Raw genomic sequence first — 14,501 nt, forward strand, 5'->3', positions numbered from 1 at the left:
GGCTGTCCAGGCATGCTGGGAGTTGTAGTTTTGCAACAGCTGGAGGAGCACTGGTTGGTAAGCACCTTCTAGGATAAGTCTATGTGATCTGTCATAGTCTCTGGGTTGTTACTTTGTTGCTTCTCATCACTGAGCACAAGATACATTGTTTCCTCTTAACCCTTCACCCTTTCTACAGCTTTCAATAGATTATTATTGTCGAACTACAACTCTCAGAATGCTCTGGTGAAATATAACAATGAGGGTATTGAAAGTGCAGGGGAGACGACAGGGTAGGGGTGACACGCCATGTGTTGTCTTTCTCGCTCGGTGCCTGTGAATGGCGCCAGGACACGGTGTAATGGTCGCACACAAGTCAGGACAATGGCGGAGGTGTATTATAGCAGAGGATGTGCGCACATAGACAAACACACCTGCACCGCGCAGACACACAGCTGCCGCCATTGTCAGGGCCTTTATTCACCACCAGCTAAGACAACACGGCCCTGGCGGAGAGTCGGTCCCCACCGCCAGGAATGTGAGTGCCGGCCGGGCCCATTGTGGCTGCAGGGCCGCACCGCAGGAAGCCGCACATTGTCGGAGGATTTACTCTTCAATAAAAGATTTTCCTTCAAAGCAAAAACTAAATGATCTTCAAAGAGGCTTTTACCCGCTTCCTAATTCCAGGTCTGGGAACAATGCGCCGCAGCTTTTACGCTCAACACAAACCTGAGCAGTAACCGGGGAGGGCGGCTTCTTCTGTTATGGATTCCTTTTTGGGATGTTGTAAATGTTATAAAATTGTAGCAGAGTTGAGTTTGTCATCACAATATGTCTGTGACCTTACATGGAATTTCAATGATTCTATTATCTATATCACATCTATCTATCTATCTATCTATCTATCTGTCTATCTCATATCTATCTATCTATCTATCTATCTATCTCATATCTATCTATCTATCTATCTATCTCATATCTATCTATCTATCTATCTATCTATCTATCTCATATCTATCTATCTATCTCATATCTATCTATCATATCTATCTATCTATCTATCTCATATCTATCTATCTCATATCTATCTATCTATCTCATATCTATCTATCTATCTCATATCTATCTATCTCATATCTATCTATCTCATATCTATCTCATATCTATCTATCTATCTCATATCTATCTCATATCTATATATCTCATATCTATCTATCTCATTATCTATCTATCTATCTATCTATCTATCTATCTCATATCTATCTATTTCATATCTATCTATCTATCTATCTCATATCTATCTATTTCATATCTATCTATCTATCTATCTATCTATCTATCTATCTATCTATCTATCTCTTATCTATCTATCTCATATCTATCTACCTACTCATATCTATCTAATATCTATCTATCTATCTATCTCATATCTATCTATCTATCTATATATCTCATATCTATCTATCTATCTATCTATCTATCTATCTATCTCATATCTATCTATATCATATATATCTATCTCATATCTATCTATCTCATATCTATCTACCTATCTCATATCTATCTATCTATCTAATATCTATCTATCTATCTATCTCATATCTATCTACCTATCTCATATCTATCTATCTATTTATCTATCTCATATCTATCTCGTATCTATCTATCTCATATCTATCTATCTCGTATCTATCTATCTCATATCTGTCTATCTCGTATCTATCTATCTCATATCTATCTATCTCATATCTATCTCATATCTATCTATCCATCTATCTCATATCCATCTATCTATCTATCTATCTATCTATCTCATATCTATCTATCTCATATCTATCTATGTCATATCTATCATTCTATCTCATATCTATCTATCTATCTATATCTATCTATCTCATATCTATCTATCTATCTCATATCTATCTATTTAATATCTATCTATCTCATATCTATCTATCATCTTCCTTCCTTCCATCTCTTCATTCCTCTCATCACTAGCTGTATATATAATATATATTAGTCATAGGTGGAATTATATTTTAATGTTGGGATAAAGATAGTGATGATGATGATGATGATGATGATGATGATGATGATGAGTGATGATAGTCGTGATGATAATAATGATTTGATTGTAATGTTGATGATAACGGCGGTTTTCAGGATGATCATGAAGTGATAATAATGGTTGTGATGATGATGGTAATGATAGTGGTGATGATGACGATGATGATGGTAATGATAGTGGTGATAATGGTGATGATGGTGGTTGTGATGATGATGATGGTATGATAGTGGTGATAATGGTGGTGATGATGAAGTGATAATAATGGTTGTGATGATGATGGTAATGATAGTGGTGATAATGGTGATGATGATGGTGGTGTGGTTGTGATGATGATGGTAATGATAGTGGTGATAATGGTGATGATGATGATGGTGGTGGTTGTGATGATGATGGTAATGATAGTGGTGATAATGGTGATGATGATGGTAATGATAGTGGTGATAATGGTGATGATGGTGGTGGTTGTGATGATGATGGTAAGATAGTGGTGATAATGGTGATGATGATGATGGTGGTGTTTGTGATGATGATGGTAATGATAGTGGTGATAATGGTGATGATGATGATGGTGGTGTTTGTGATGATGATGGTAATGATAGTGGTGATAATGGTGATGATGATGATGGTGGTGTTTGTGATGATGATGGTAATGATAGTGGTGATAATGGTGATGATGATGATGGTTGTGATGATGATGGTAATGATAGTGGTGATAATGGTGATGATGATGGTAATGATAGTGGTGATAATGGTGATGATGGTGGTGTTTTGTGATGATGATGGTAATGATAGTGGTGATAATGGTGATGATGATGATGGTGGTGTTTGTGATGATGATGGTAATGATAGTGGTGATAATGGTGATGATGATGATGGTGGTGGTTGTGATGATGATGGTAATGATAGTGGTGATAATGGTGATGATGATGGTAATGATAGTGGTGATAATGGTGATGATGGTGGTGGTTGTGATGATGATGGTAATGATAGTGGTGATAATGGTGATGATGATGGTGGTGGTTGTGATGATGATGGTAATGATAGTGGTGATAATGGTGATGATGATGATGGTGGTGTTTGTGATGATGATGGTAATGATAGTGGTGATAATGGTGATGATGATGATGGTGGTGGTTGTGATGATGATGGTAATGATAGTGGTGATAATGGTGATGATGATGATGGTGGTGGTTGTGATGATGATGGTAATGATAGTGGTGATAATGGTGATGATGATAATGGTGGTGGTTGTGATGATGATGATGACAATGAATGTAATGATAGTGATGATGTTGATGATTGATGAACAATGATGATGACCTTTGATGTACAGAAGTGATCACCCCCTTAGTGATGTTGATGTTTATGGTGGTTGTGATGATAATGGTGAGTGTAATGATAGTGATGATGATGGTAATGATGATGGTGATGGGGATGAAGATGATGGGGATGATGATGATGATGGAAATGATAGTGATCTTGATAATAATGATGGTGATACTGATGATGATGATGATGATGATGATAATGGTGATGATGATGATGATGATGATGATGATGATGATAATGGTGATGATGATGATGATGATAATGATCTTGATGATGATGACCTTTGATGTACACACATGATCACTTCCTTACTGATGTTGATGATTATGGTGGTTGTGGTGATGATGATGATTGTGATGATAATAATGATTTGATTGTAATGTTGATGATAATGGAGGTTGTCAGGATGATGATGAAGTGATAATAATGGTTGTGATGATGATGGTAATGATAGTGGTGATGATGGTGATGATGATGATGGTGGTTGTGATGATGATGATAGTGGTGATGATGGTGATGATGATGATGGTGGTTGTGATGATGATGATAGTGGTGATGATGGTGATGATGATGATGGTGGTTGTGATGATGATGATGGTAATGATAGTGGTGAGAATGGTGGTGATGATGAAGTGATAATAATGGTTGTGATGATGATGGTAATGATAGTGGTGATAATGGTGTTGATGATGGTGGTGGTTGTGATGATGATGATAGTGGTGATGATGGTGATGATGATGATGGTGGTTGTGATGATGATGATGGTAATGATAGTGGTGATAATGGTGATGATGGTGGCGGTGGTTGTGATGATGATGATAGTGCTGATGATGGTGATGATGATGATGGTGGTTGTGATGATGATGATGGTAATGATAGTGGTGATAATGGTGATGATGGTGGTGGTGGTTGTGATGATGATGATGACAATGAATGTAATGATAGTGATGATGTTGATGTTTGATGAACAATGATGATGACCTTTGATGTACAGAAGTGATCACCCCCTTAGTGATATTGATGATTATGGTGGTTGTGATGATGATGGTAATGATAGTGATCTTAATGATGATGATGATGGTAATGATGATGATGATGATGATGAAGGTGATGATGATGATGATGGGGATGATGATGATGTGGATGATGGTGATGATGATGATAGGGATGAAGATAATGATGATGGGGATGAAGATGATGATGGGAATGATGGTGATGGTAATGATAGTGATCTTGATAATAATGATGGTGATAATAATGGTGATGATGATGACGATGGTGATGATAGTGATCTTGATGATGATGATGATAGTTATATTGATGATGATGATAGTTATCTTGATGATGATGATAGTGATCTTGATGATGATGATGGTGATCTTGATAATAGTGATCTTGATGATGATGATGATGATGATGATGATGATGGTGATCTTGCTGATGATGATGATGATAGTGATCTTGATGATGATGATGATGATAGTGATCTTGATGATGGTGATGATAGTGATCTTGATGATGATGATGATAGTGATCTTGATGATGATGATAGTGATCTTGATGATGATGATAGTGATCTTGATGATGATGATGATAGTGATCTTGATGATGATGATGATGATAGTGATCTTGATGATGATGATGATGATAGTTATCTTGATGATGATGATGATAGTTATCTTGATGATGATGATGATGATGATGATAGTGATCTTGATGATGATGATAGTGATCTTGATGATGATGATGATAGTTATCTTGATGATGATGATGATGATAGTGATCTTGATGATGATGATGATGATGATGATGATGATAGTGATCTTGATGATGATGATGATAGTGATCTTGATGATGATGATAGTGATCTTGATGATGATGATGATAGTGATCTTGATGATGATGATGATAGTTATCTTGATGATGATGATAGTGATCTTGATGATGATGATGATAATGGTGATCTTGATGATAGTGATCTTGATGATGATGATGATGATAGTGATCTTGATGATAGTGATCTTGATGATGATGATGATGATAATGGTGATCTTGATGATGATGACCTTTGATGTACACACATAATCCCCCCCCCCCCCCCCCACTTAGTGATGTTTGATCCTTTTGGGCGCGGTCTCCTCCTCTTCTGTGATAATTTCGGTAGTATGTGACGTTCCTCATCTGATGCCTCCGGTGATCCGCCGGGATCTCACACACTTTATTCTTCTTTCACAATTTTATTTTCTACTTTGGAAATCAACCAAATGTTTTTTTAGTAATATTTTTTTGTAAGCCTCTTTATTTCCAATGAAGTATGTGCGGAGCTGGGCGTAGACGTGTGAGCGCGGCCCATTCTTCAGAGCTGCGTATGGCGGTGAATGGTAGGTGGTCTGTGTGGTTTCTATGGATACAGAGAGGAAGAAGAAAACTCTCAGCTAAGCTGCGCACACTTACAGCGCCATAGGACGCCGAAGTGCACGACTTGTGGAGTTTGATTGTCAGGCAGCTGTCCCGGCTTTAAAATGGTGTATCTAAGCTCTAGCTGATCCTGAGTCATACGGTGCTATCTAGCTGGTGTATCTAAGCTCTTGATATGGTATTATCTAGCTGGTGTATCTAAGCTGTTATTGCTGATCCTGAGTGATACTGTGCTATCTAACTGTCTATCTAAGCTGTCATCGCTGATCCTGAGTGATACAATGCTATTTAGCTGTATATCTAAGCTGTTCTAGAGGATCCTAAGTGATACGGTGCTATCTAGCTGTGTATCTAAGCTGTTCTAGAGGATCCTAAGTGATACAGTGCTATCTAGCTGTTTATCTAAGCTGTTCTAGGTGACCCTTAGTGATAGTGTGCTATCTAGCTGTATATCTAAGCTGTTCTAGAGGATCCCAATTGATATAGTGCTATCTAGCTGGTGTATCTAAGCTTCTCTAGCTGATCCTAAGAAATACGGTGCTACCTGTTTATCTAAGCTGTTCTAGCTAAACCAGAGTGATACTGTGCTATCTATATAGTGTATCCAAGTGTGATACAGCTGCTGAGCTGTTGTATCTAAGACTATTATAAATGGCATCTGCTACATTGGATTCAGAACAGGGTTTCCCAACCAGTGTGCCTCCAGCTGTAGCAGCAGCTGTACAGCTGTCCAGGCATGCTGGGAGTTGTAGTTTTGCAACAGCTGGAGGAGCACTGGTTGGTATGCACCTTTTAGTATAAGTCTATGTGATCTGTCATAGTCTCTGGGTTGTTACTTTGTTTCTTCTCATCGCTGAGCATAAGATACATTGTTTCCTCTTAACCCTTCACCTTTTCTACAGCTTTCAATAGATTATTATTGTCGAACTACAACTCTCAGAATGCCCTGGTGAAATATAACAATGAGGGTATTGAAAGTGCAGGAGAGACAGGGTAGAGGTGACAGGGTAGAGGAGACAGGGTAGAGGAGACAGGGTAGAGGAGACAGGGTAGAGGTGACAGGGTAGAGGTGACAGGGTAGAGGAGACAGGGTAGAGGAGACAGGGTAGAGGAGACAGGGTAGAGGTGACAGGGTAGAGGTGACAGGGTAGAGGTGACAGGGTAGAGGTGACAGGGTAGAGGTGACAGGGTAGAGGAGACAGGGTAGAGGTGACAGGGTAGAGGTGACAGGGTAGAAGAGACAGGGTAGAGGAGACAGGATAGAGGAGACAGGGTAGAGGAGACAGGGTAGAGGAGACAGGGTAGAGGAGACAGGGTAGAGGAGACAGGGTAGAGGACACAGGGTAGAGGAGACAGGGTAGAGGAGACAGGGTAGAGGTGACAGGGTAGAGGAGACAGGGTAGAGGAGACAGGGTAGAGGTGACAGGGTAGAGGAGACAGGGTAGAGGAGACAGGGTAGAGGAGACAGGGTAGAGGTGACAAGTTAGAGGAGACAGGGTAGAGGAGACAGGGTAGAGGTGACAGGGTAGAGGTGACAGGGTAGAGGAGACAGGGTAGAGGAGACAGGGTAGAGGTGACAGGGTAGAGGTGACAGGGTAGAGGAGACAGGGTAGAGGAGACAGGGTAGAGGAGACAGGGTAGAGGAGACAGGGTAGAGGTGACAGGGTAGAGGAGACAGGGTAGAGGAGACAGGGTAGAGGTGACAGGGTAGAGGTGACAAGTTAGAGGAGACAGGGTAGAGGTGACAGGGTAGAGGTGACAGGGTAGAGGAGACAGGGTAGAGGTGACAGGGTAGAGTAGACCAGGGTAGGGGAGACAGGGTAGAGGTGACAAGTTAGAGGAGACAGGGTAGAGGAGACAGGGTAGAGGAGACAGGGTAGAGGAGACAGGGTAGAGGTGACAGGGTAGAGGTGACAGGGTAGAGGTGACAGGGTAGAGTAGACCAGGGTAGGGGAGACAGGGTAGAGGTGACAAGTTAGAGGAGACAGGGTAGAGGAGACAGGGTAGAGGTGACAGGGTAGAGGAGACAGGGTAGAGGTGACAGGGTAGAGGTGACAGGGTAGAGGAGACAGGGTAGAGGAGACAGGGTAGAGGTGACAGGGTAGAGGTGACAGGGTAGAGGTGACAGGGTAGAGGTGACAGGGTAGAGGAGACAGGGTAGAGGTGACAGGGTAGAGGTGACAGGGTAGAGGAGACAGGGTAGAGGAGACAGGGTAGAGGAGACAGGGTAGAGGTGACAAGTTAGAGGAGACAGGGTAGAGGTGACAGGGTAGAGGTGACAGGGTAGAGGAGACAGGGTAGAGGTGACAGGGTAGAGTAGACCAGGGTAGGGGAGACAGGGTAGAGGTGACAAGTTAGAGGAGACAGGGTAGAGGAGACAGGGTAGAGGAGACAGGGTAGAGGAGACAGGGTAGAGGTGACAGGGTAGAGGTGACAGGGTAGAGGTGACAGGGTAGAGGTGACAGGGTAGAGGTGACAGGGTAGAGTAGACCAGGGTAGGGGAGACAGGGTAGAGGTGACAAGTTAGAGGAGACAGGGTAGAGGAGACAGGGTAGAGGTGACAGGGTAGAGGAGACAGGGTAGAGGTGACAGGGTAGAGGTGACAGGGTAGAGGAGACAGGGTAGAGGAGACAGGATAGAGAAGACAGGGTAGAGGTGACAGGGTAGAGGTGACAGGGTAGAGGTGACAGGGTAGAGGAGACAGGGTAGAGGTGACAGGGTAGAGGTGACAGGGTAGAGGAGACAGGGTAGAGGAGACAGGGTAGAGGTGACAGGGTAGAGGAGACAGGGTAGAGGTGACAGGGTAGAGGTGACAGGGTAGAGGTGACAGGGTAGAGGTGACAGGGTAGAGGAGACAGGGTAGAGGTGACAAGTTAGAGGAGACAGGATAGAGGAGACAGGGTAGAGGAGACAGGGTAGAGGTGACAGGGTAGAGGAGACAGGGTAGAGGAGACAGGGTAGAGGAGACAGGGTAGAGGTGACAGGGTAGAGGAGACAGGGTAGAGGAGACAGGGTAGAGGAGACAGGGTAGAGGTGACAGGGTAGAGGTGACAGGGTAGAGGTGACAGGGTAGAGGAGACAGGGTAGAGGTGACAAGTTAGAGGAGACAGAGTAGAGGAGACATTGTAGGGGTGACAGGGTAGAGGTGACAGGGTAGAGGTGACAGGGTAGGGGTGACAGGGTAGGGGTGACAGGGTAGAGGTGACAGGGTAGAGGTGACATTGTAGGGGTGACAGGGTAGAGGTGACATTGTAGGAGTTACATTGTAGAGGAGACAGGGTAGAGGTGACAGGGTAGAGGTGACAGGGTAGGGGTGACAGGGTAGGGGTGACAGGGTAGAGGTGACAGGGTAGGGGAGACAAGGTAGAGGAGACAGGGTAGAGGTGACATTGTAGGGGTGACAGGGTAGAGGAGACAGGGTAGAGGTGACAGGGTAGAGGTGACAGGGTAGAGGTGACAGGGTAGAGGTGACAGGGTAGAGGAGACAGGGTAGAGGTGACAAGTTAGAGGAGACAGAGTAGAGGAGACATTGTAGGGGTGACAGGGTAGAGGTGACAGGGTAGAGGTGACAGGGTAGGGGTGACAGGGTAGAGGTGACAGGGTAGGGGTGACAGGGTAGAGGTGACAGGGTAGAGGTGACATTGTAGGGGTGACAGGGTAGAGGTGACAGGGTAGAGGTGACAGGGTAGGGGTGACAGGGTAGAGGTGACAGGGTAGAGGTGACAGGGTAGAGGTGACAGGGTAGAGGTGACAGGGTAGGGGTGACAGGGTAGAGGTGACATTGTAGAGGTGACAGGGTAGAGGTGACATTGTAGAGGTGACAGGGTAGAGGTGACAGGGTAGAGGTGACAGGGTAGAGGTGACAGGGTAGAGGTGACAGGGTAGAGGAGACAAGGTAGAGGAGACAGGGTAGAGGTGACATTGTAGGGGTGATAGGGTAGAGGTGACAGGGTAGAGGTGACATTGTAGGGGTGACAGGGTAGAGGTGACAGGATAGAGGAGACAGGGTAGAGGTGACATTGTAGGGGTGACAGGGTAGAGGTGACATTGTAGGAGTTACATTGTAGAGGAGACAGGGTAGAGGTGACAGGGTAGAGGTGACATTGTAGGAGTGACATTGTAGGGGTGACAGGGTAGAGGTGACATTGTAGGGGTGACATTGTAGGGGTGACAGGGTAGAGGTGACATTGTAGGGGTGACACGCCATCCTTCCTGAACGATCTGAGACAATCATGATACTTTCTGCTGAGCTACAATATCTAAATCTATCAAGTGTGATGCGAGCCACGGATACAATGTATCTAGGCCAATCTTGTCTGCTATTGTCTACCAAGCTTATGTATCTAAGATTATACTGATACTGCCTACTTATGTATCTAAGCCCATACTATGGATGCTGTCCTGTGTGACACTACTTTCTGAGCTAGTGTATCTAAACCTGTGCTGTGTGATACTACCTACTAAGCTATTGTAGCTAAGCCTGCGTTATGTGATACTACTTACTAAGCTAGTGTATCTAAGCATGTGCTGTGTGATACTACTTACTAAGCTAGTGTATCTAAGCCTGTGCTGTGTCATACTACCTACTAAGCTAGGGTATCTAAGCATGTGCTGTGTGATACTACTTACTAAGCTAGTGTATCTAAGCCTGTGCTGTGTCATACTACTTACTAAGCTATTGTATCTAAGCATGTGCTGTGTGGTACTACTAACTAAGCTAGTGTATCTGAGCCTGAGCCTGTGGCTGCCTGAACGGTTATGGGTACACTGCAGCTCTGTTATTGGGATCTGTGACTGCCTGAACTGTTATGGGGACACTGCAGCTCTGTTATAGGGATCTGTGACTGCCTGAACTGTTATGGGGACACTGCAGCTCTGTTATTGGGATATGTGATAGCCTGAACTGTTATGGGGACACTGCAGCTCTGTTATTGGGATCTGTGACTGCCTGAATTGTTATGGGGACACTGCAGTTCTATTATAGGGATCTATGGCTGCCTGAACTGTTATGGGGACACTGCAGCTCTGTTATAGGGATCTGTGACTGCCTGAACTGTTATGGGGACACTGCAGCTCTGTTATTGGGATCTGTGATAGCCTGAACTGTTATGGGGACACTGCAGCTCTGTTATTGGGATCTGTGACTGCCTGAACTGTTATGGGGACACTGCAGCTCTGTTATTGGGATCTATGGCTGCCTGAACTGTTATGGGGACACTGCAGCTCTGTTATTGGGATCTGTGATAGACTGAACTGTTATGAGGACACAGCAGCTCTGTTATTGGGATCTGTGATAGCATGAACTGTTATGGGGACACTGCAGTTCTGTTATAGGAATCTATGGCTGCCTAAATGGTTATGAGGACACTGTGGACATCACAGATGGGCCCCATAGTTAGTGCTATTATTGGACCCAATGGCTGGCATTGTAGGGTAGCTCTATAATGGGCATTCTGTGGTTGCATTGCTATTGCAGCACAGTGGTTGGTACTGTTATGGGACACAATGGTAGATATTGTTGGGTGGGACCGTTATGGGGGCACTTTGGTTGTCACTGTTATATGGGTATTGGGCACCATAGTTCATTCTGATAAGAGACTTTATGGCTGGTACTGTTATAAGCATTCCATGGCTGCATTACATGGGAGCACTGTAATTTGTACTGTTTGGGGACACTATGGCTGTCTCTGTTATGGGGCACTATGGTTGGCATTGTTATGGGGCACTATGGCTGGCATTGTTATGGGGCACTATGGCTGGCATTGTTATAGGGCACTATGGCTGGCATTGTTATGGGGCACTATGGCTGGTATTGTTATGGGACACTATGGCTGGCATTGTTATGCGGCACTATGGCTGGCATTGTTATGGGGCACTATGGCTAGCATTGTTATGGGGCACTATGGCTGGCATTGTTATGGGGCACTATAGCTGGCATTGTTATGGGACACTAGGGTTGGCATTGTTATGGGACACTATGGCTGGCATTGTTATGGGGCACTATGGCTGGCATTGTTATGCGGCACTATGGCTGGCATTGTTATAGGACACTATGGCTGGCATTGTTATGGGGCACTATGGCTGGCATTGTTATGGGACACTATGGTTGGCATTGTTATGGGGCACTATTGCTGATATTGTTATGGGACACTATGGCTGGCATTGTTATGGGGCACTATGGCTGGCATTGTTATGGGGTACTATGGCTGGCATTGTTATGGGGCACTATTGCTGATATTGTTATGGGACACTATGGTTGGCTTTGTTATGGGGCACTATGGCTGATATTGTTATGGGACACTATGGCTGGCATTGTTATGGGGCACTATGGCTGGCATTGTTATGGGGCACTATGGCTGGCATTGTTATGAGGCACTATGGCTGGCTTTGTTATGGGGCACTATGGCTGGCATTGTTATGGGACACTATGGCTGGCATTGTTTTGGCACACTATGGCTGGCATTGTTATGGGACACTATGGTTGGCATTGTTATGGCGCACTATGGCTGGCATTGTTATGGAGCACTATGGCTGGCATTGTTATGGGACACTATGGTTGGCATTGTTATGGTGCACTATGGCTGGCATTGTTATGGGGCACTATGGCTGGCATTGTTATGGGGCACTATGGCTGGCATTGTTATGGGACACTATGGTTGGCATTGTTATGGGACACTATGGCTAGCATTGTTATGGGGCACTATGGCTGGCATTGTTATGGGGCACTATGGCTGGCATTGTTATGGGGCACTATGGCTGGCATTGTTATGGGACACTATGGTTGGCATTGTTATGGTGCACTATGGCTGGCATTGTTATGGGGCACTATGGCTGGCATTGTTATGGGGCACTATGGCTGGCATTGTTATGGGGCACTATGGCTGGCATTGTTATGGGACACTATGGCTTGCATTGTTATGGGGCACTATGGCTGGCATTGTTATGGGGCACTATGGCTGGCATTGTTATGGGACACTACCGTGTTTCTTTGGCTGGCACTATTATGTAGGCTCTATAGCACTGTCATCCCTCCTCCTCTTCCCATTGGTGGCCTTGTTTTCCTTCACTTACATGTTAATCTTTATTACAGATCATTTACCTTCAAATCTAAATGATTGCCAATAGTGCATTATAGGTGCCCCATATGAGTGACCACCTAACTTTCCCAGAGCCCTGAATGACATATCAGCTTAGTGATTAACAATTCCAGAGATAAGGAATCTGACATATGTGAGGGTCTTCTCCTGAATATTTCGCCATATCAGCTTTCACTGACAAGTGATGTAAGGGAAATGGATGGAAAGTGTTGGTGTCTCCAGAAGAGCCCGGGAGCCATTGCCGGTCCTCAGACGAGTCCCATACAAGGTGATGTCACCCCTGCGTGCATGGTGACTGAAGGGATGAATTATTATTTGTTACAGTCTGGAATAATTCTGTATGATCAGAACAGACATGACACTGAATTATTGTTGTTTCTTCTTCATCCCAGCAGTTCAACCTTCAAGGACTTAGAGGGGAATAGCCTGAAGGACAGTGGGCACGAGGAGAGCGACCAGACTGACAGCGAACACGACGTCCAGCGGGGCCTGTACTGCGACACGGCTGTCAACGACGTCCTAAACACCAGCGCCAATTCAGTGGGGACCCAACCACCAGACCAAGGTACTGTGCACAACATGGCGGGGACTGGAAGGGTTCACACTCTTGTTACTTTTTCATAAAATAAATATTTAACCAGTCTGCAAGAACTTCGCCCAGATATAAGATGCAACTTCAGTCACATGGTAGATCTACATGAAAGAGGCAACAAGTTATATGGAGAATAATATAACTACTATAATACTGCCTCCTATATACAAGAATATAACTACTATAATACTGCTCCTATATACAAGAATATAACTACTATAATACTGCTCCTATATACAAGAATATAACTACTATAATACTGCTCCTATATACAAGAATATAACTACTATAATACTGCTCCTATATACAAGAATATAACTACTATAATACTGCTTCCTATATACAGGAATATAACTACTATAATACTTCCTCCTATATACAAGAATATAATTACTATAATACTGCTCCTATATACAAGAATATAACTACTATAATACTGCTCCTATATACAAGAATATAACTACTATAATACTGCTCCTATATACAAGAATATAACTACTATAATACTGCTCCTATATACAAGAATATAACTACTATAATACTCCCCCTATATACAAGAATATAACTACTATAATACTGCTCCTATATACAAGAATATAACTACTATAATACTGCTCCTATATACAAGAATATAACTACTATAATACTGCTCCTATATACAAGAATATAACTTCTATAATACTGTCTCCTATATACAAGAATATAACTACTATAATACTGCTTCTATATACAAGAATATAACTACTATAACACTGCCCCTATATACAAGAATATAACTTCTATAATACTGCTCCTATATACAAGAATATAGCTACTATAATACTGCTCCTATATACAAGAATATAACTACTATAATACTGCTGCTATATACAAGAATATAACTACTGTAATACTGCCCCTATATACAAGAATATAACTACTATAGTACTGTCTCCTATATACAAGAATATATCTACTATTATACTGCTCCTATATACAAGAATATAACTACTATAATACTGCTCCTATATACAAGAAT

General features: G+C 43.1%; 1 protein-coding gene across 1 annotated transcript in view; it reads left to right on the top strand.

The window, feature by feature from the left end:
- The first annotated feature begins 411 nt into the window (after positions 1–411).
- Positions 412–14,501, top strand: part of LOC130290281 (protocadherin-19-like) — an 86,164-nt gene continuing 72,074 nt past the window's right edge. Inside the window, exons 1-2 of the mRNA XM_056537691.1 lie at positions 412–666; positions 13,284–13,456. The gene's annotated coding sequence lies outside the window, so the exon portion shown is untranslated. The remainder of the gene's footprint in view (positions 667–13,283; positions 13,457–14,501) is intronic.

This window comes from Hyla sarda, chromosome 9, assembly GCF_029499605.1.
Source record: "Hyla sarda isolate aHylSar1 chromosome 9, aHylSar1.hap1, whole genome shotgun sequence".
Taxonomy (NCBI): domain Eukaryota; kingdom Metazoa; phylum Chordata; class Amphibia; order Anura; family Hylidae; genus Hyla; species Hyla sarda.